Raw genomic sequence first — 19,276 nt, 5'->3', positions numbered from 1 at the left:
ATGGAACATATTCATCTTCTCTGAGCTGAGAAAACGTCTTGCTGGGTATTGGTTTACTGTGGAGTAAGGACTGGGTCATCTCTTCTTCAGTGTCTCTGGGTCACCAAGACTCTCCCTTACACTATCCTAATGCTTTATCACTTTCCAGGAGTTGCTCCATTGCTGTCACTGGATTCTGTGGGGTAGACTGTGGGATAGGTAGGCTAATTATCCAGTCTGCTGCCCTTCACCTTCAACTGTGTTTCCTCCTTCCACCCCAAACCCTCCTCATTGGGAGTCTGTACATATAGGATACAAAACCCTAAGTAAGAGGTGACGAAAGGACATCTTATTCAGATCTTCCTGTTCTCTTTCCCCCTATCTTTCACATCTTCCTCAGTTTCTACTTTCCACATTATTTTACTCACATTTCTTCCCCTCATTCTCCTGTTTGCCATTTCTCATCCTTTTCTCTAATCTCCCTGCCCCCTTTCTGTTTCTGCCTCTCCCCAGGGCTGGCCTACCTTGATACACTTTGAGCTTCATCCTGGCCACATCCTTCTTCCCCCAAAACCATACAACCAATCACTGCCATCACGTCAAATTCGCCTCTTAGCAACCCTACACAACAGAGTAGAACTTTTGCTCCTTAGGGTTTCTTTCTGAGACTGCAAATCTTTATGGGAGCAGGCAGCCCGGTTTTCTCACAAGGAAAGGCTGGTGGGTTTGAACCATTGACCTTGTGACTAGCAGACCAATGCTTAACCCACAGGGCTACCAGGGCTCCTTTTTACCAACCATGCCCCCAAGCTTTTCAAAATTCCTGCAGGGAAAGACCTGTCTTGTAGGGTCTGCAGTATGCTGGTCTGGCCTGGCTGCACATGGATGTAAGATGTCTGGGCTTCTATCGGCATGCACCCACCCAGGTGCATAGAAAGAGAGGAGGCAGGGTCCTAGGTTACAGATTTATCTGTCTGAGCCAATCCTGGGCTGCAGAGATGCATCCACATGCCACATGTGCCTCCCTGTGGGTATGTGGAACAGGTGCATGAGATGTGTTAGCCACTAGGAGAGAAAAGCTGTATTGAGATATTTTCCCTGCCCCTGGGTGTACCACCTAAGATTGATCCCAGGGACATCTTAAATTTTCATTTACTTCTGTGGGAAAGTTACACTTACATGCTTCTTGGGGAGCTCCAGAAGGCAGAGCCCAGTCCTATATTCCCCAGAAACTGGTTGCTGAGTCCCTGTGGGCAGAAGGAACACTAAAGAAAGAAAATGAGGTTCTCGCTGAGGTCGGCTTCAAGTGGTGGTGGTTATGTGCCATAGAGTTGGTTCCGATTCATAGTGACCCTGTACAAGGTTTCCGAGGCTGTAAATCTTACGGGAGCAGAAAGCCTCATCTTTCTCCCGTTGAACAACTGGTAGTTTCGAACTGCTGACCATGAGGTCAGCAGCCTAATTTGTAACCTACCTACCTACCTGTCATGGACAAGTCGCTTTACTCTTCCTGGCCTGCTTCCTCAAATGGTTAAAAGAAGGTTGCTGGGAAGATAAATGAAGTCTTGTAAAGGCGTTATACACACAATTGACGCCACTGCATGCCTCAAAGATTCCTGGGCACGAAAAATCTACGTGTATGTGGGAGGGTGCACAGGACACTCAGTTTTCGAAGGACCCTCTTTAGGGTGCAGGGATTCTAGCTGGGCCCCAGGGCTGGGAGGGCGCGATCCTCCGTGTCCCCACCCCTAGCTCCTGGCCAGCGCGTCTGGATTTTCCTCCAGCAGGCGGCGAGCTGCGGACTAAACGCCGCGCTCCGCACGTGAGGCAGCAGCACCCACGCTGGCGGCAGGCGCGCAGCTGGGACAGCCTGGCCCGCCTTGCGCGAGGGCTGCCTGCGCTGCTGGACCGCTGAGCTTTCCCCCCACTCTCCAGCCCCCTTTCCCCGGGCCTACAGTCCACCCGCCGTCCACCCCGATCGCAGCCTCTGTCCACTCCGGCCCTTCGTGGGGAACCAGCTTGGCCAGCCCGCGGCTCTGGATGCCCAGATGCACCTTTGCCAGGAACGCAAAATTCTTGGCTTTCGGCGACGGTGTAGGTCTGCACAGAAGCTGGTGCGCTGGGCGACGGGCGGGCGCAGAGGTCTGCTCAGGGTTCCTGCAGCTCGGTGAGCCGCCACTGGGGGCTGCAGTGCCGGCGAGCTCCGCGGGGTCCGGACGCACGCCGCCGGGTTTCGGGCACCGAGAGGCCGCTAGGTTTACTCTACTGCTGGCCCCACGCTGCCTCCGCAGCCCGCTAGGCTCCTTCCGGGATCTGTGCGTGTGACCGCGGCGTGTGTGTGTGTGTGTGTGTGTGTGTGTGTTCGGGGAGCGCGTGTACGCGCGCGCGGGGCCAGTGTGTATGCGGAGAGTGCGGGGGAGTGTGTTTGTGTGTGCGCGTGTGGGTGTTGGTGTGAGTGCCTGGCTCCCTCTCGCAGAGATACACACACACACTCGCAACCCGGCAGGCTTATCTGAACTTCAAGACTCACATATTCCAAGATGCCAGAGGTTCCTGGGAATGCCCAGGGCTCTTCGATTCGGAAAATCTGATCGACATCATCCTAGGGAGAAAGATTCTTTATTTTTAATCTGGAAGCGAAGAGGACAAGTTGTGCATTTACCCCTCCCCCCATTTCGTCTTGCTAAATGCCATGGATATAACTGAATAAACTGCTCTGAGCTGTCCCCGCGTGGACGTCTGAGGCCACCACCATCTGCCTGCGTTCGCTGGAGCCGAAGGGTTTCGTTCCAGCCAGTGTCGGGCGGGGAAGGATGCGTAGCCGAGCTAGGGATCCCGGGCGCCCAGCGGAGCCGGCCTCGGTGCCTCTCAGCCAGGGATAGATGCTGCCTCGCCCAGGTGAGTGGCTGTCGTTGCGTCTCCGCCTTTCGTGGTGTCCGCTGTAACTGGGAGCTGAGCTCTACGCCCGGGAGAGAACGGGGAACTTTGCATGCTTTTCTTTCTCACTTGACGACTCCCCTCACACCCGGGCCACGCGTGCTGACACCCCCTTCTTTAATCGTCCATCTCTATTTTATCTCTGGAGAAGGTTTTCTTTTCCTGTTTTTCCTTTCTCTCCTCGCTTCCGGATAGTATGGGTGAAACTCTGGCAGAGAGCAGGGAGAGCGCATCCGTGTGAGGCCCAGAGCTGAAGGGAAAAACGGGGAGCCGAGGGCCGATAGAACCGTTGAAAACAGCAGGAGAACTTCGTCGCCAGACCACTCTGTTGCTTCTCCCCACAAGGGAGGCCAGGCCCCAGCCATTGCTAGGGGCTGGGTAGGGGCGTTGGGGCTCCCTGAGCTCTGGGTGGGGTGGAGGAGAGTCAGATGCGGAAGGATGGATTCAGCGCTGATGGAAGGGAGGAAGACAACGTTGCAGTTTGGGAAAGCAGGTGGGGCAGGCTCAGGGCCCCTGTCCTGGCCTCAGGCACAAGGCAGGCAGAGCTGGTGGATTATGTGTGCAGTTTGGGGCATCAGAATGGCATGATGAAGCAATATGGAAGTGATTTTAGCCTTGCCTGGCTTGGTAGGTCTCTGTCTCCCCTAGCCCTACCCTGGTTCTAAGGCTGGCCTGGACAGAGAGGTGGGAGCTCAGAGGACAGCCTTGGAGCAGGCAGTGCTTTGCTCTGCACAGACCTGCGTTGGACAGAAGCTGTCCAGCCCCTTTTCCTGGCAGCCTAGTACAAAAGAACATAAGTATGGAGTTCCAGGGAGGCAGAGTCTCTGAAAGCCCCAGCAGGGAGAGAGACCACAGAGGGACTGAGCCAGGCAGACACCAAGTGCACCTGGAGACAGACAGGGGCAGGCAGACAGACAGACACCTGCAGGGCAGGGCGAGGGAGCTTGTCAGAGCCTACACTCTAGACTGGAGTTAAGGCATGGTTGTAGATGCTGACATTCTGACCCACTACAGCAGTGTGTGTATGTGTGTGTGTGTGAGAGAGGGGGTGGGGGTGGGGAGGTGGCCATGGTAGTGAGGATGCTGAGTGGAGAAGTCAGTCTGACTGATTGGCCTTGTGGAGCTGGGGGAGGGGGCTGCTTTAGGAAATGGCATCCCAAGGGTGAAGGGGAGTAAAACTAGGGGGATCCTGCCATTCTCAGCTCTGAGATATTTCCAGGGAGCAGCAGATGAGTTTCTAGGTGGATTGGTATACTGGAGTGGGGGTCAGTTTGGAATTCGGCATGGGGAAGCCAAAACGAGGATTGATTGGGCTGAGTTTCAGAGCCAAGGGATTGTGGCTGGGGGCAGGGGGTCTCTCCTTGACTGATCCCCACATCCTGCAAAGATCTGTATAGGGCCACATGCAATGGAGCCTAGTGGGCTGTGGGAACTGTTTGTGGGGTGTGTTGGAGATAGAAAGGGGCCAGAGTCTTGCAGGGAGGACACAGAATCTCCTGAGGGCCTGCTTCTTTAGACCGTACCAATACCTGGGCTCTTTTGCTGATGCTGGAATGTCATCTTTCCCTCCTGACTCCAGCTGGGGGTGTAGAGTCTCATCTCTCCCCTCCCTGTCTCCTCCCATGCTTCTGCATGCAGACCCCCTGCCCAGCCCTCAATTTAGAATTTTTGGTCTAATTCTTGCCTGGGAATGTAATTATTTATCTCCTGCCCCACCCTGGGGAATACAAACAGCCAACTTGGCATTTCTGTTCCAGCCTTTGGCAGTACTTCTCCAGGGAGGTCAGCTACCAGCTCCATCCTCTGTCAGCTGGTCCATGGGCCCACCGGAGGCTGGGGCACTATCCCTGCTTCTCTGAAGTGCCCCTGCTTTTCACAGGCCCAGAAATGTGAGCAGCTGGGGAGTCTGGCTTAAGAACAGCTGATCCTGGGACTTCCAGGAGTCAAGACTGAGGAAGATAGGAGAATGGGTAGGACAGAAAATGTTGATGGGGAGGCAGGAGCCACAGAGCAAACCAGGTACCCTTCTGGCCACCAAAGCCCTGATTTCACTAAAGAGGGACAGTCTTTCTTGTCTTTGCTCCAGTTCCAAAGTAATGCCAAGACCAAGAACCCAGGTTTCTGGGCTGCTAGTGTCAGACTTGCTGAGCCTGTGAGGACAAGGGGAAATGAGGGCTACAGACCTCTCTGGCCTGATGTCTGTCTGCTTAGGGGCAATTGAGAAGTGAAGTTGGTATTAGAATTGATTTTAGAAAGTCTCTTGTCCAAAGGTGGGAGTGAGCATGGTTATTGGCAGCTGGGGAGTTCCCAGTCTGATGGGTGAGGCTTTTAGACTGAAGGCAGAGTCTTAAAGCAAAAAAAAAAACAAAAAAACCCCAACAAAACAGAAATGACCAAGTGGAATTGGACCTTGAACAAAAGCAACAACAATGTGGGTGTTTGTTTTTTTTTAAATCTCTCTTTGGGCAGCATTTGTGTTTTAGGGTTAAATTTATTCGTAGCTATGGAATTGGAATAAAATGTAATGCAACCTAAACCTGGAGCACCTGGATTCAAATTCTGATGCTGATACATCTATGTTAACCACTTGAACCTCCATTTTCTCATTTGGTGAAATGAAACAGTAGCCATACCTTACAGATGTTTTTTTGACCTGATGTGTGTCCTAGCAGTCCTCAGCTTGCATAGATCTAGGGTGAGGGGATTGATTGGGAATAGAGAGAGCCCCTCAGAGACACAAAGGAGAGTGTCCCCAGGTTCCCTTGCCCAAGGAGCTGCCAGGAGGGCTTAGCACATCAGCTGACTATTTCAAGGCTTCAGGAAGCCCTTCAGGAAACTTGGGGAACTGATATTCGGAGCAGCAAATTTTACCTCTGAGGCTGTGGCACCTGCTTCCTCCGTGTTGGCTTTGGAGTTGTCTGACCATCCTCATTTGTTCAGGAAGTGGGCGTTCCTGTGTCTTATGAGTATCACCCATTCCTCTCTGATGATTGCATCTGCACATCCCCCAGAGTCCACCCTCCACCAGCTCTTCTTGGACTCCACCCCTCGCTGCAGCAGGGTGGCCTCAAGGTGTCAGACCCAGGCCATGTGAGTGGACATCTCCTCCTGAGGTCAGTGCAGGGCATGTGATTGGAGCTGGGTCCCAGCTTCAGAGTAAGGGGAGGCCCCACCCAGTCAGGGAGAGGGCTCAGACCATGATGTTTATTTAGACGGTGCTCTACCTAATGAACCCACGAGGGAGGGACAGGAGAGGGAGGTCCAACCCAATGGGCAGGCCTAAGAGGAGGTGCTTCCAGGGAGCAGAAAACCAGGTTTGGAGATGGGAATTGGGGAGAGTAGTCATGTCTAGCCTGGTCAGGGTGAGGACAATCAGAAGGGCTTATTGGAGGTGGGAGACTTTCCAGAAAAGCAAGCACCATGTAGAAGACATGTTTTGAGTTCTCAGACGTCACTGGGAGTTTAGGGAGTCTCAAGGATGGGGCACTGAAGACGTACACCAGATGCTAGGAGAAATGTCATCAAGAACAGCTCAATTTCAGACTAATAATTTCTTCCTTGCTTATTATGTACCAAGCACAAGGTTAAGAACGTCATAGTGTCATCCCATTGAATTTGTATTATCTGGAGAAATTGCCACTGTTATTATCTTCACATTACCAATAAAGGAAACTGAGGCTCAGAAAAGTTGGGTGGGACCCACATGTAGCTAGTAAGTGGTAGGGATTTTACTCAACCTTCATGTCCATCTGAGCTCTGAGTCTACTCATTTGCATCTTTGGAACTACCTCTCTGTCCCAAGATGAGGAGTAGTAGACCCCATGGGCACCTTTCTAAGTCCATGTTAGCTCCTGGAAAGGCCACTTAGCGTGTCCATCAGAGAGCCATGACAACGCCAGCCTTCCTGTAGCTCTCCCTGCTTTCCCTGCACAGCCCACACTCACCTATTTAAACCCCCTGCCATCAGGTAGGTTCTGACTCATAGTGACCCTGTGGGAACTGCTCCTTAGGGTTTCTGATACTGCTCATCTTGATGGGAGCAGGCAGTCTCATCTTTCTCCCTGGGAGTGGTTCAGTAGGCTTGAACCACTGACCTTGTGGCTAGCAACCCAACACTTAACTCACCATACCACTGAGGCTCTTTATCTGTTTAAAACAATCCATCAAATATTCAGCACCCCGCCTCAGGAGACCATGCTCCCACATAGTCCTGTAGACAAATCTGGAGTGAGCACTCGGCTTACAGTCAGGGATCAGCTCTGCCCTGTTGTGACTTGGATGGGGATGGGGATGTTAAGTCTTTGACTACTGTGAGGCAGTTTCCTTATTCAGGAGACCAGATTCAAAGAATATTTGCCTCATACCTCCCAGGGTTGCTGAAAAGGCAGCATATGTATATGAAAATACCTTATAAATTGAACAAACCCTTTAGAAGTCAGGGTTGAACCTGTGGCCCCTCCCTAATTTAGACTAAATCACCAAATGTCAAAGGTACAATGCCCAGGTATGAGATCAAAGTGGGTTTGAGGGTGTCGGTTTTATGTGGGAATGCAGTTACCCAATATCATCACAGACCAAGCAGGTTGAATCTGCGCCCTGTTGGGAAAAGGGACGGTAAAGAGCCTGCAGAAAGGGGCAGTGTGCTCCAGCGAATTGGGTGGAGGCTGGCGGGCAGCTAGGAAGGGGTGCATTTATGGATACATTGCTTACTTTCATAATCACACTGCCATCATGGAAGGAAGAAGACACTGGAGGGGGGAGGGTATGCTCCTTAGACCAGTGTTTAATGAGGCAGGAGAAACTAGGAAGTGATGAAGAGGAAAAATCCATTCTAAAAAGATAATTGCCATTGAATTAACTCTGAGTCATGGTGACCCTATTATGTCCAAGTAGAACTGTGCTCTGAAGGATTTTCAATGGCTGATATTTGGGAAGTAGATGGCCAGGCCTTTCTTCCAAGATTCGTTCTAGTATCTGTTCACTATCCTTAGTGTGTGCCTTGCACCCGCAGCATCACATAGGAGTAGGATAGCAATGAAAAACACCACTCCAGCCCCCTGGACTCCTGAATCAGAATCTCTGGGTCCAGATGAACACATGGCTAGTCTTTGAACCAACAAGATCAATGGGGAAAACCAAAAGGTATGTGCTCGGTCACCCAACTTGTTAACTTATGGAGTTTAAACAGAGTGAAAGAATCCCACAGTCCACAGGTAACCCATCTGTTGTTGTTTGTTGCCATTGAGTTGATTCTAACTCATGACGACCCTTGTGTGTTTAGAGTAGAACTGTGTTCCATAGGATTTCCAAGGCTATGACCTTTCAGAAGCAGATGGCCAGGCCACCCATTTCTTCTGAGATGCCTATGGGTGTGCTTGCCCGAGCAAACTTTAGAATAGTAGACCATCACCTAACCACTTGTACCACCTAGGAACCGGTCTACCAGCCTCGATTTTTCTCCCCTGGAGATTTCTTTACATTGTATAAAAGATGCTATACTGTGATCTTGCTTCCAAGCTGCAGAAGGCCAGAGTATCTCTGATTTGGAAAGACCTGGAATGTTTTCTTGATTATCCTCAAGAGCTAAGGCCAACTGAGACAGGACCCACTTCTGAGGATATTATAGAGAGGAGACACAGGAGTTGAACTGTGCTGGGCTGGATTAAGTAACAAAACTGTGTTGTTCTAAGTTTAAAACCGGTTTGGGGTTGTCGCTAGTTGAGCCAGGAGAGATTGCAGAATTCCAGCATTGGGTTCATTGGTGTTCCCTGCATTTCTTATTGGCATGGCTCACATTGCTTCACCAACCAGCAGGAGCTAAGTCCACAGCTAACCAGATGCAACATGCAGAAGCAGAAAGCTGAACAACACAGAGCAGCCTCTCCCTCTTACTTTAGCTAAGGTTACTAATACATTTCCTGGGGATGCAAAATTGATTTGGTCCTCCCATCTTCCCTTCTTTAGAAATCATTCCTATCCCCTTTTCCCCAACAGTCTCTTTCCCAGATTTTAAAACAAAACAAATCAAATGCCCCCAAACCCCAAACCAGTTGTTCTTCTTTTTGATTCCAACTCATAGTAACCTCATATGTGTCAGAGTAGAACTGTGCCCCAATGGGGTTTCAATGGTTGATGTTTTTGGAAATAGATAGCCAGGACTTTCTTCTGAGGCACCTCTAGGTGCACTTGAACCTCCAACCTTTGGTCTAGAACTTGAGATTGATCACTGTTTGCACCAACCAGGGTCTGATTTAATCTCCTGTTAAGGTAGCATTTTAGTCAACTAAGCCTTGGGAGGTTACCAGTGTCCTTAACTAATATTGAGGATCTTTGAAGGCTCCTACCTAAGGAGCTCTGGTAGCGTAGAGGTTATGAATTGGGCTGCGAACCTCAAGGTCAGCAGTTTGAAACTACCAGCTGTTCTGTAGGAGAAAGATGAGGCTTTCTACTCCCGTAAAGATTTACAACCTCAGAAACCCTGTACAGGGTCGCTATGGGTCAGAACCGACTCCATGGCACACAACAACAACTTAAGACCAACTTTTTCTGTTAAGGTTTTATTGTGAACTGGAAGAACATCAGTTTTACACTCATCCTTTGGTATTTGTTTCATTGCAATGATGGCAATCCCCTGCATGCTTCATCATTCAACAGCATTTGCTTATATTCCCTCTGTTTTGTTTTGTTTTTGGATGTGCACCAAAACACTCAGGAATACACTGTCATTCAAACAGCAAAAGGACACACCCTTCAAGCCTGCCTCCCAGTTGCCAGCACATATCTCCTCTCCCTCCATGAGTCTAGAGTCCTCAGCTGCTCCGTCTCTCCACATCATCATCTCTGCCTCTATCTCTGGTGTCGCTGCTTCTCTGGGTAGGGTCCCTCAGTCCGCTCCCACTCTGCTCCCTTGATGGTCCCAGGGTCCTCCACTTGGGACTGTAAGATCAACTGCTCACCTGTTTTTGCTACAAAACTTCTACCTTTACAGTTGCTACAATCACAATTAATCATGATAATAATTACTCACTATTGAATCATGAGAGTCTTGTCCCCATCTCTTTTCACCAGACCCATCTAGACAGGATGAAAACCACACAGTGGGGATTCTACCTCCCCCACCCCCTGCACACTCTGAATCTAAACTCCTTCTTGAAAACTTGTAAGCCAGTCACTTCGTGCCTTTACAGCACCCCCCACCCACACTGTCTAAGTTGCCCATCCCTATCAACCCTGTGTACAGAGGGGATGGGAATGATCCTTGCTGTAAAGATTATTTCCCTCTTGGTTGATATTTTAAGCTACTACATCCATAAGTATAGGTCAAGTTCATCAGATTGTAGCCATTTATACTTGTTTTTTAAGAAATACTTTTACATGCTGCTCCCTGGAGGATCTACAACCCCAGAAATCCTATACAGGATTATTATGAGTCAGAGCCAACTCTATGGCACAGAACCACAGCAACAACATGGTTCCCAAAATGTGTGACATGTGGGCACTCAGTCTGTAGGACTTGGAGAAATTTGGGGAGTTTGCTAAAATTATTCTATGGCTTGAGATTCAGTGCCTGGGGAGAGAGAGAGATGTACCACCCCCGTCTTCTAAGCTGATGGTGATGAGGGTGAAGGCACACCAGCCTTTCTGAGCCCCCAGAGACCTCTGGGAATGACCAAACAGGGGCCATAAAATGAGGCCATGTCAGCCTAAAGATGGATTCAAGATCCCTGTGTGGGCAAAGGCGAGCCAGTGATGCCCTGTCCACTATGCTGAAGCAGTGTTATACCTGGATTGTACTCCTGAGGCAGAGATGAGAGAAGTCATGGAGAACATATGGGTTAGAGGTCCTTGTAGGGGACAAGATGTGGCAACATGGTCCTGGATCACTTTCGGCCGGGGGGGGGGGGGTTGGCGAACAGAAAACTGTGAGTTTTTGGATGTGAGCCCCTCCTTGCTGAGTCCCTCCCCTTTGTTGCCCTCACCTGTAGCATGGGTCTGAGTGCTTTCCAAAGTGCCTTCTGGTTTAAATATTGGATCCTTTGATTTATGAGTCCGTAAGTCTGCCTTAGAGCAAAAGTGCATTCTCTGAGCCATCACAGACCTACAAAGACTTGGCTGGGGTCCTCTGGTCTTCTGCTTATCCTGTTCACCTGCCAGACAGCACTGCCGATGCTCCCCCCGCTTGTGTTCTCGGGCTGCTCATTAACCTTCCCCAAATTCACTGAGTGCTACAGATTTTGGGATGACTACCATCCCAAATCTACCACATGCATGCACTTCTACATACTCACACACACTTGCACATGTACACACACTCCCACATATTCACTCACTTACTCACACACATGATCTCCTATATACTCACATACGTCCACACACACTTCTACATACTCACTCCCACATGTATACATACACACACCCCTACACAGTCACATACACTACACACATATACACTTACCCATACCCCTACATACTCACACACTCTCACATACAATCACTCACATGTACACACTCTCCTACAGTTACACACACACTCACACACATGTACACATGCATCCACTCCTACATACATAGTCTTTATACACTCATATGCATGTATACATACACATTCCTACACACTCACACACATGTACACATACACATAAACCTACATAATCATACATTCACACACATACACACACTCCTACATATTCATACTCTGTCACATATAGTCACACACATGCACACATATACACTGCTACATACTCTCACACCACACATGCATGTACACACACTCCTACATACTCACATATTCTCACATACAACCACATTCATATACACATACAAATCCCTACATACTCAATACTCTCCCATATAGTCATATACATATACACATACATACTCCTATATATGCCTAAATGCTCTCACATACACTCATATACATGTATGCATACATATGCTTATATACACACATGCATGTACACATACACTCCTGCATATTCACACTGTCTCAAATACATTCAGACACATGCACACACACATTCTCATGAACATACTTTCATATACATATGCACACATGTACACACTCTTACATACACATCTATACATGGTCACAATCACACTCATCACACTCATGTATGCATGCAATGCTCTTACATACATACACACTCACATATGCTTACACACATGTGCACACACACTCTCACACAGTTACGATTGCTCACATGTGCACATACATGTACTCCTGCATACTCACATATACTGCAGGATAGTGAATTGCCTCATATGGCCCTTCTAGCCATAGTCTTTGTAACGCCCACTAAATGATGGGGTAACATTATGTAAATACTAGGTGTTTGTGACCCACCAAGGGGATTGGATAACTTGCTTGTAAATAAGGAACATGACTTTGTGGTGTGTGTGTGTGTGTGTGTGTGTGTGTGTGTGTGTGTGTGGTGGTGGTGGTGGTGGTAATGTAAAAAAAAAAAAAAAAAAGCATGGAATCTTAACATGGGATCTGGTCAGTTTTGCCATCCGCTAGGCTTAAACCCACCAGCTGCTCCTCAGTGGCACTTAATAGCAACAGGCACAAAAGGATCATCCCAGAGGCAGGAAGGGGTATCTCGCTACTATGAAGGAAGCAGAACTAGGACTGGAGCACACCTTTTGGAGCAGAGATGCCTGCACTGAGCTTCCATGATCTAGTAGACAGATCTGTGGTACCAGTGACCGAGACAGATGGCAAGAAACAGAAGCACAGAGGCACCGGAACCAGGAGACCAGCCGGAGACAGAGCAAGAAAGCTGGTGGAGTGAGGGACCTCCCAGGCACTGAATCTGGGGACCTAGGTTTGCCAATCTACAGAATTAGAGCTGAGTGCCTTTGGACTGAAGCTTACTGGCAGAGTGGGGTGCCTTTGGGCATTTATCAGCTCCACTAAAAGACATTTGTAGCACTTGCTTGAGCAGGGCAGGGGGCTGAAAGGCCAAAGGCTGGAGAGAGCTGTGTCTGAGAGCATGGCTGAGAAGAGGCTGTTCTGGTCTCCTGACTGAAGAACTATATCATGAGCATTCCTGATCCTGAATTGTGCTGCTGTAGAATCAGCAGTTCAAACCTACCAGAAGTTCCTCGGAAACCCTATGCAGGGTCCTTATGAATTGGAACTGAAGCCACAGCACTTAACAACAATGACAACATACAGACTTACATATATTTCAATGCACATACACATGGTCCCACATACCCATATTTACACTCTATACTTGCACACATGCACACACATGCAAGTGCAACACATGCATGCATATACTCATACATGCATACACACCCATGTATGCACACCCACATTTCCATCCATACATCGCATATCCGAGTGTGCACACCTCCATGTGCGTGTACACATACTCACACGCACACTCACATCCTCACACACATACACATACTTTCACACACATAAGTACACATTCCCACATGCTCACTTACACACACACACACATACACTCCTTTCGTCCACTGTCTTGGCTTCTCCTTCAAATACACGGGTAGTACCACCCTGCCCTTGTGGAACACTGTCCACTTTATACAGAGTGTTTCTATACGTGGTCTCCTGTGATTCCCACAGCTCTCTGAGCTGGGGAGGGATCCCATGGTCACCGGCTCTCTCTGGTCCCCACCATGTGGTCATGCAGTCATGGTCTGGATGAGGAAGCAGCAGAGGCAGGATGAGTACTCTAGACTTTAGACTCTGCCTGTCCCAGCAGACTACTCACTGCCTTTGCTCTGGAGAACAACCTGCAGACAGCGAAGGTAGGCTTTGCCCCTGTTTTGAAGATGGGGAGCTGAGGGATAGGGAAATTCAGATACTAGGATGACAGAGCAGGAATGGGGACCCACATCTGAACCCTATGCACCCTTTCTGCTGAGCTGTGTGCACTCCAGGGCCTGTTAGCTCATCATTCCTTCTGCTGGGGGCTTTTGTTCATATCAGATATCAAGCGATTGAGAAGTGCCGTCCTAGGTCTGCCCCAGGGTTGATGCCACCTCAATCCTTCCTCCTTTGCAGTGAGGCAGAGTGTGGGGAAGGACTGGGCTGCCTCTGCACTTACAGAGTTGTTGTTTCCAGAATGCTTGCTTATGAACTTGTCTCTACTCTTGGCAGCCTTTACCATAGTCCCAGTCCACCCCACCTCTTGAGGTTATGACCCCATGTGAGGCTTCCTTCTGTTTGTTCTCATGTGTGCTTCCACACCTTTCAGGCTTAAACATCTGTGGTTCTAACTGGGCAGTGATTGACAACCAAGCGCAGGTTACTCATCCTGTTAATGAGTTGATGGCCAGCAGTCCTAATTTATCCAGTTGAATTCAACAAGCATTTCTTGAGCACTTACAGTGTGTTACCCGGAAGACCAGATTCACGACGGTCCACCATCTCCTCAGTCTTGTCTGTGGACTCCAGACTTGATGGAATTGGAACTGGTGGGATGGGAGTCTCCAGTTCTAACTTCTATCTAGTGCTGTCCCTCTCTGCAGTCTTGGGCTTCTGCTGCTGTGTGTGAGGGGTGTATGGTATCCACTGTCCAAAGCTCAGTTCAAAGTCACATAAGATTAATGGCTTTCCGTGAACCTAGTGGTGGAATGATGATGTTGGTGGTGGTGGCGAAGATCACTTAATAAACGGGCTCTCAAGCCTCTTCCCCAGCCATCCATCCTCACTAACCTGACGTTCTACTTTGTCACCCTAATAGAACCTGATGGGATGCAGGGATTTGAGGACATGGTCCTAACTTAGGGTGCAAATGTTTCTAAATAAGCCATTTCATTTTCCTCCTGGCCTGTGTATGCATCATGGGAAATGGATTGAGGGGAACTGAGGAGAGAAAGACATAATCTTGGGCCCTGTATCCAATGACAATGAAGACATCACATTAGGGAGAGGGCAGTTGCCCAGGCCCCCAGAGAGGCAGGAAGCTGGCTCTGGGACTGCTGGTAGGGGCGGAACACCGTGTTTGCAAGAGGACAAGGCAAAGTCCTTGTGCTTGAGACGTCTTCATCTGATGGATAAAGGCCCCTTCATTGTCCTTGGGAAATTTGGATTTTGATGAGAAGAGCAAGGCAGAAAAGCAAGGCGCATTCTTAAGGAAGGCTTGGCACTAATATATGTGGGCGCAGCATCAGGGGGCCCCCATTACTAGGACTTAACTGTGTTCTATTTGACTTGTGTGAACTTGAGCAAGTCACGCTTTCTGTACCTTGATTTCCTCATCTGAAAAATGGAGGCAAAAGTAATCCCCACTTCATAGAGTTGTTATGAGAATTAAATGAATTATTGTATATAAAGTGTTAGGAACAGTGTTCAGAACTTACCCGGTTGCTGGGAATTTGATTCCGACTCATGGCGACCCATGTGTTATATAGTAATGCCCTCCACGGGGTTTTCCAATCTCTACAAAAGCAGACTGCCATTCCTTTCTTCTGCTGCACCACTGGGTGAGTTTGAACTGCTAACCTTTAAGCTAGCAGATGAGCGCAAACAACTATTTGTGCTGAACATCTTAAGTGCTGTAAAGTTGGTTCTGACTCATAGCAACCCTGTATTTTGTGTTCTGAGGCATGATTGGTAGATTTGAACTGCTGACTTTGTAGTTAACAGTCCAGTGCTTATCCTATAGCACCACACCAGGAATCCAGCCCAGAACATAGTGAACACCAAATAAGTATGTTGTTGTTTGCTGTTAAATGTCATCAAGTCGGTTCTGTCTGACTCATAGCGACCCTGTATAGGGTTTCCAGGGAGTGGCTACCGATCTTATGGTTAGCAGTCCAGTGCTTATCCTACAGCACCACACCTGGAATCCCTGAGCTATTATTATCATTATTAATTAGTATTAGGATTTAGTAGTAGTAGAAATAGTAGTGTATTTTTCTAAGTGTGGAGAACCACCGTGGATTCACTTAGCTGATACTTGTAAAAAACTTGTAATGCAGCTTGGAGGATTTCATAATTCTCCCTATACAATCCCTACCAGATACACAGGACAGGCGTTATGATTATATACATTTACATGAGGGGAAACTGAGGCACAGAGGCTGACATAGAGTTCTTGGTCCACTTGGATTTTTCAGTGCACCTCGTAGCCATGCTGCGATTCAGCTAAGGGAGGAGGGGAGGATGGGGGTGGAGAGTTTTGGGTGAACAAAACTGGACCTCTGAGCTGAGACGTAGTGATGGGATCAGCTGACTGGGAGAATGTGTGGAAGGAAGTTCACATTCCATTCCAGGTGTGCGTGACTCGGCTGGGTCTACACAGCATGAGGGAAAGCAGGCTGTGTCTACACGGCACAGCAGATGAAAGATGGATAGTCAGTGTGGGGGTCTCAAGAACCAGGAACAAATAGACCTGTTGCTGTTGATTCCAACTTACGACAGCCCATGTGTGTTAGACTAGAACCATGTTTCATACTGTTTTCAGTGGCTGATGTTTTAGAAGTAGATGATCAGGACTTTCTTCCAGGGTGCCTCTGAGTGGATTTGAATTGCCAGCCTTTTGGGTTGCATGCTTATTTGACCCTTTTGAAATCATCATGTCCTGAGATTGGGGGAGGGAAGAGGGAGGTATGGGACGGTCCTGGGGGTGATAAGGGGGGAGGGGTGAAAGAATAGGCTAGGAACTGGATTCAGGAACCTTCTATCGAGGATGGAGTCCTGGTGTGGTGCTGTGGGCTAGTGGGCCAATTCCCTGGAATGCAAAGTGAGTTTGAACTACAAGGTCGGCAGTTCAAGCTCACCAGCTGCTCCTTGCAAAACTTATACAGAGTCACTATGGGTCGGAACTGACTCCACGGCACTTAACAACAATAACTATCAAGGATGGAGGCACCTGACTCAGCCTGGTGCATTATGTGGGGAGAGGACCAGAGAATGCCACAATTGCTGCCCCTTTCCTCCCACCCTTCTCCTGGGGCTGCTCCTGGTGGCGGTAAGAAGGCTGTCCTGGATCATTTCGTTTGTTCTGCAGGAGCCAGAAAGCATTTGGGGCAAGAACGGAACCTAGAACCTAGGACACAGGGGTGGATAGTGAAGCCCTCCAGCAGCAGGTAGAAACCAGCCCACGGGCTGTCAGTCATTCTGTCGGGACGGTGGAGTCAATGTCTAGGGCAGTGACAGGAGATGGTATGAAGCCACAGGAAGAGCCAGGGATGCAGTGAAAGCCAGCTTGGGAAGCAGCAAAAGCCCCTGGAGGAAAGCTGGGGAGGGGGCCTAACTGGAGTCCCGCACCAAGTCTGGGGCTGGAATCCCAGGAAGCCCCAGTCCAATCCTGTTCCCCAGTGAGGGAGAAGTAAATGCCCTAAGCTCATTTCCAGGGCTACGTGATCAGCCTGCTCCATAAATTGCAGGCACGTCATAGGGAGACCACAGGTACCAGTAGCTTCAGGAGAAACTCAGAGAGAGCCAGGGAGCTTGGCTGGATTACAGGGGAGGTCACTGGGAGCTCTGGGGGCTGGTCTGGTTGGAGAGGTGAGTTATCTGACCTCTTGCTATTCTACAACGCTGAACTGATATTTACTGTATATTGGTTTTTAAATTACTGTACAGCATTGATTCCCTGCTCTTTAAGTTCTGCCCTTTCTCTCTGTCTCCATCCACCGGCCTTTCTCTGCCTCTCCATCTCTTTTCCATCTGTGTTGTCTCTCTGTCTCTCAATTCAGTTTTTAATGCAGAGCCTAACCTGTATCATGTTACCCTCTAGGATTATGATGATATTGTTATATTTATTAGAGTGCACACTATCGTCCTCCCTCCCATGCCCACTTTAAAAAATTAGAGCCCAAGCCATGTTTCTCTTCTTCTACCATCATTGAAGTAAGGAAGGAAGGGGGAAGGAAGTTTAAAGGTGAGGACCCTGAAGTTCAGAGGCTAATAGAATGGCTACATTATGTGTGGATTCAGTTTTGTTATGTTACTGTGGCTTTTGTGTGCCACGGAGTCGATTCCAATTCATTACAACCCTACAGAACAAGTAGAACTGGTCCATAAGGTTTCTGAGGCTGTAATCTTTATGGAAGCAGGCTGCCATAGCATTCTCTTACTGAGCGGCGGGTGGATTTGAACCACAGTTAGCAGCCTAGCACTTTAACCACTGCATCACCAAGGCATCTGCTATGTTGTTTAGTTATAGCACCTCGTGTCACATCACACCACACCCCTATAAGCATGACTACTGTGTACCGAAGGAGCAATGGCAGCCCCACGTTGAAGCACTAGGCTGCTGACTGATAGGTTGACAGTGTAAACCCAGTCAGCCACTCTCTGGAAGAAAGCCCTGAACAGCTGCTGTGTCAAGGAGACAGTCTAGAAAACCCTGTGGGGCAGTTCTGCTCTGTCACACGGGGTCATTGTGCGTGGAAATCAACTCGACGGACCCTAATAACAGCAACAACAACTGTGTATGGAAGCCTTCCCTTGGGCCCAGCACTGTTCCAGTGTAAGCTCTATGTGCCATTTTATTTGTATGATGGGCACTGTTATTAGTTCCAGAGTGGCTATGTAGCTAGTCCAAAGTCACACAGTTAGTAAGAGGTTGGCGCTTGGATTTGAATCTAAGCAGCCTGGCTCCTGATTTCACACTCATGCTGTCCTATGTTGTGTCCTCTAATTGAGGTGGACATGGGGGTAGGGTGGGGTGGGATGGAGAGTGTTATACTCACTCTCCTTTACTGGGTCTATAGAAGGAGGTTGCCATCCTGTGGCATTCTGCCCCACTCTCATGACTTCCTTTGTGCAATGACACTCCCCTTCAGGTTTTGGCTGCAGTCAGAGACTGTAACTTGGGGCCCAGACCCATCTATCTCAAACCCAGACCTGGCTCCCAGACACTCATCAAGGGAGCTGCGATCTAGCATGTGGAATATATGATTTGTGTGTTCTTATTCATAATTTAGATTCATTCTCTCATTTTGTTTCCCTACTACCTTTGCAAAATAGTGAAGTGGGTGTTTCTTTCATCTGTGCAGATGTAGGAACTGAAATGTAGGATAGCAAAATGGGATTAGCTCCAGGTCTCGAGTGACCAACTGTCCTGATTTGCCTGGAACTGAGGGGATTCCTGGGATGTAGGACTTTCAGTTTTAAAACTAGACAAATTCCAGACAAGCTGAGAAGAGTTGGTCACCCAGCTAGGTTACAAAGCAACTTCTAGTACTGCTATAACAGAAACATCCATAGTGGATAGCTTTAAGGAACAGAGTCATTCCCTCACAGTTTAGCGCTTTGCTGGTGTGAAGTGTCGTCGAGTTGGTTCCAACCCATAGTGACCTTATATAGGGTATCCAAGGAGCAGCTGGTGAGCTTGAACCACCGATTTTGCAGTTCAAATGGCTTTGCAGT

General features: G+C 48.7%; 1 protein-coding gene across 1 annotated transcript in view; it reads left to right on the top strand.

Moving 5' to 3' along the window:
* The first annotated feature begins 2,781 nt into the window (after positions 1–2,781).
* Positions 2,782–19,276, top strand: part of LRFN2 (leucine rich repeat and fibronectin type III domain containing 2) — a 291,027-nt gene continuing 274,532 nt past the window's right edge. Inside the window, exon 1 of the mRNA XM_006860434.1 lies at positions 2,782–2,877. The gene's annotated coding sequence lies outside the window, so the exon portion shown is untranslated. The remainder of the gene's footprint in view (positions 2,878–19,276) is intronic.

This window comes from Chrysochloris asiatica, unplaced genomic scaffold (genome assembly GCF_000296735.1).
Source record: "Chrysochloris asiatica unplaced genomic scaffold, ChrAsi1.0 scaffold00038, whole genome shotgun sequence".
In the NCBI taxonomy this organism is placed as follows: domain Eukaryota; kingdom Metazoa; phylum Chordata; class Mammalia; order Afrosoricida; family Chrysochloridae; genus Chrysochloris; species Chrysochloris asiatica.
The sequence above is the reverse complement of the archived record's forward strand: the minus strand, read 5'-3'. Positions and strand labels throughout refer to the sequence as shown.